The sequence below is a fragment of the Acanthisitta chloris genome, unplaced genomic scaffold (assembly GCF_000695815.1).
Source record: "Acanthisitta chloris isolate BGI_N310 unplaced genomic scaffold, ASM69581v1 scaffold9943, whole genome shotgun sequence".
NCBI classification, from domain to species: domain Eukaryota; kingdom Metazoa; phylum Chordata; class Aves; order Passeriformes; family Acanthisittidae; genus Acanthisitta; species Acanthisitta chloris.
Window position 1 is genome coordinate 8,399 of NW_008666687.1, and position 3,106 is coordinate 11,504.

Here is a 3,106-nt window from a genome sequence, read left to right on the forward strand (position 1 = left end):
TTTCTCCTTTAGAGGGAAAAACAACTTAATTTTAAACAATTTCCCCCTCACACATTATGGTTATAATGTATTTTTATATCCCTTGAGCTTAGAGCTGATGTTGGAGCAAATATGGGATCTACTGGGTGGTTTTCAGGCACCTCTTGAAACCAAAATGAGCCCTAAAAACTCTCTGTGTGTGGCTGAAGGAACACTTAGAGTGTTTAGACTGTTATTTGTAAGACATATATACATTTATATATGTTACATGCTCTATTTATAACAGACATAAAATTAATCTGTCATTCTGCTGCTCTAAATCCCAAGTCTCACCATCCCAACCCAAGGGAAGCAATTTTTTCCATGACTCTCCTCCAGCTGAAGGAAACTGGGAAAGATCAAACTCTATCTAAAAGTTATTTGGAATCAAAACACTTGGAGATGTTAATTTTATAGTGTCAGAATTTCCAGGGAGGTCTTTGAGTGTTATTTGGTCAACATCCGACAGTGAATTTCCATCATATTTTCCACATGGAGCCAAAGTCATAGAATCAGAGAATTTTAGGGGTTGGAATGGAGCTTAGAGATGATCTAGTGCCAAACCCCTGCCCTGGGCAGGGACACCTCCCACCAGAGCAGGTTGCTCAAGGCAAATCCAACCTGGAATGAACATTGCCAGGGTTGGGGCAGCCACAGCCTCCCTGGGCAACCTGTGCCAGTGTCTCACCACCCTCACAGGGAAGATTTTTCTCCAATAGTTCCATATCCTTCTTTGTCCAACCCAAAGCAACTGAGAGAAGGAAAAGGAGATTCAAGTTTGGCTGAAGGATTAGTCTCATTTTAATTGAATATCCACAGATTCGATGGAATAATACAAAGCAAAACTCAGGCTACGTTACCGAACGGCGACCTAGGGCTGCTAGCATCAACCACCTAGTTACAAACACATTAGAAAAAGGACATCCACAGGGTTTTGACAGGTTGGGTTGGGTGCAAAGGACCCACTAGAAAGGGAAACCAAACCTCAACTTGTGGTTTCTGCTCGTGGTGAGGTGGAAAAGTCACTTTAGCAGGAACATGCTGTTATTTCTGCTGCCAGAAATTAGGAGATACAAAAGAGAAAACATGTGCTTTGTGTGGGTTTTGGAGCCATTTCACCTCTCCCTTTCACCTGTCTCAGGTCACTTCCACCTTTTTGCCACCAACCTGCTTTTAATTCCTGTGTTTTTACAACCCCAGGGCTGGAAAAGATATGTTATGTTGCCTTTAACACCTTCCCCATGAGGTTTTCTCTACACAGGTCATGAAAAAAAAATTGATGCAAAATCCTCTTTGGAAAACAAAGAGATGGAAAAATTGTCATGAGGTCAAGTTTAAATATCACATTGACATGGTACTGTACAGGAGAAATGGGATTCAGTATCCAGCTGGGATATACAGCAGCATCTCAGTTGGGATTCCTGTGTCTTCCTTGGGATTCAGAGGGAAAATTACTGGACAGAGCCAAATCTGGAGGATTTTCTGTGCCAAACCAGAGTAGTTGGAGCTGGAAGTATTTCAGGAGGGTTTGGGCTACCTCAGACCTCTCCTGTGGCTTCCTCAAGGAGATGGGAAGGGAATTCCTAGTCTGGAATCAGTTGGGCAGGAAGGGATTGAATTTTCCAGGCTGATGCTGAGTGAATAGAACTTCAGCCCTTAAACACACAGTGAGGAAGAACAACGTGACTGTGTTTTTGTGACCCTAAAATCAACATTTTTTGCAGCTCAAATGGGATTTTCCATGACTTCCCCATGAAAATAATCTCAGGAAAGGTCAAATCCAAGCCTGGAAATTTCTCAGTGGAATACATTGAGTTTATGAGTTGAGTTATTGACCCTGCAGAGGTATCTGGATGAGGCAGAACCAAAGCCTAGAGCACATCTGGGACTCTGACCTGTCTGGTAATATTTCTGGAGGATGGAATTGAGTCAATTTGACTTCAAAACCATATTTGTATGCACTGGTAAAAGTCCTAAATATGTTTTCCTCAACAACAGTGAAGGTTTAGCCACATCAGAATGTGATTTATCCCTCCAAAAAGGAATTTCCCAACTTGTTCCTCTGTTTCTGCCAAAGAACTTGTAGCTTTTCTGCTTCAAATACCACCTAAAATCACTGTCTGAGAGAGACTAATGGTTACTATGTTCACTTTGTTGCCAGAAAAATCCACTTTTTACCCATCTAACTCTAATTTCTCCCTCGTGGGCTGCAGGTTCTATGTGGAAATGGCACCTAGACATCATCCATTAAGGAACATCAACTTCAGACACTCCTAAAACTCTGGGAAAAGCTAAACCATAGTGCAAAGCGCCAAGTGCTCCACCAGAAATTGCACTTCTTGCAGAATTGCTTCAAAGAAGCTCTAAATAACTTGACTTTTGAGTCCAAACAACTGATTGACTTCACAGCCTGATGTGACCTCAGTGATCTGTCCTTTCCTTACAGCTGAAATTCCCTTGTCCTGAAGGAATTCCTTGGGGGAAATAGGATATTTCACCTTCAGGTTTGCTCATTCTGTGGTTTGATTTTTTTTTCCCCCTCCAAATGTAGACACAAAGTCTTCGAGAAGGAATAAAACAAGCAAAATGAACATCCTAGTGAGGTGGAGGTTGCTGAGGATCCTTCAGGGCTCATGATGAAAGGTAATCAAAGTTCCTTTTCTTCCATACTTTCCATGACAAGTTCTTTTTTCATGAGGTCGTGAAGGTTTTGCACTGATTTGATGCACAAAACCTTTCTGGAGTTGCACTTTTAACCCATTTTATCCACTTGATCATTGCAAACTTCCCTTGCAGTGCCCAAACTGTGTCACATTCTCTGTGGGAAGTTGATGAATTTTACCTAAAACCAGTCCCAAAACAAGAGGAAAATTCTAAGTTTAAATATTACCAGGGGGAAACAGTGAATTGTTAAGACTCTGAGACCACAAGATCTGTGATTGTTCCTAGTCAGAGCTAAAATCAATCTGAGCAAGAAAAGTCCTTTCCTCATCTCAGTGGGTTCTTCAGTCCATCTCACTGTGTGTGAAGGATCCTCAGCTCTACACATGGATGCTTGGAATTTCCTCCCTGCTGCTTCTGTCTCCAA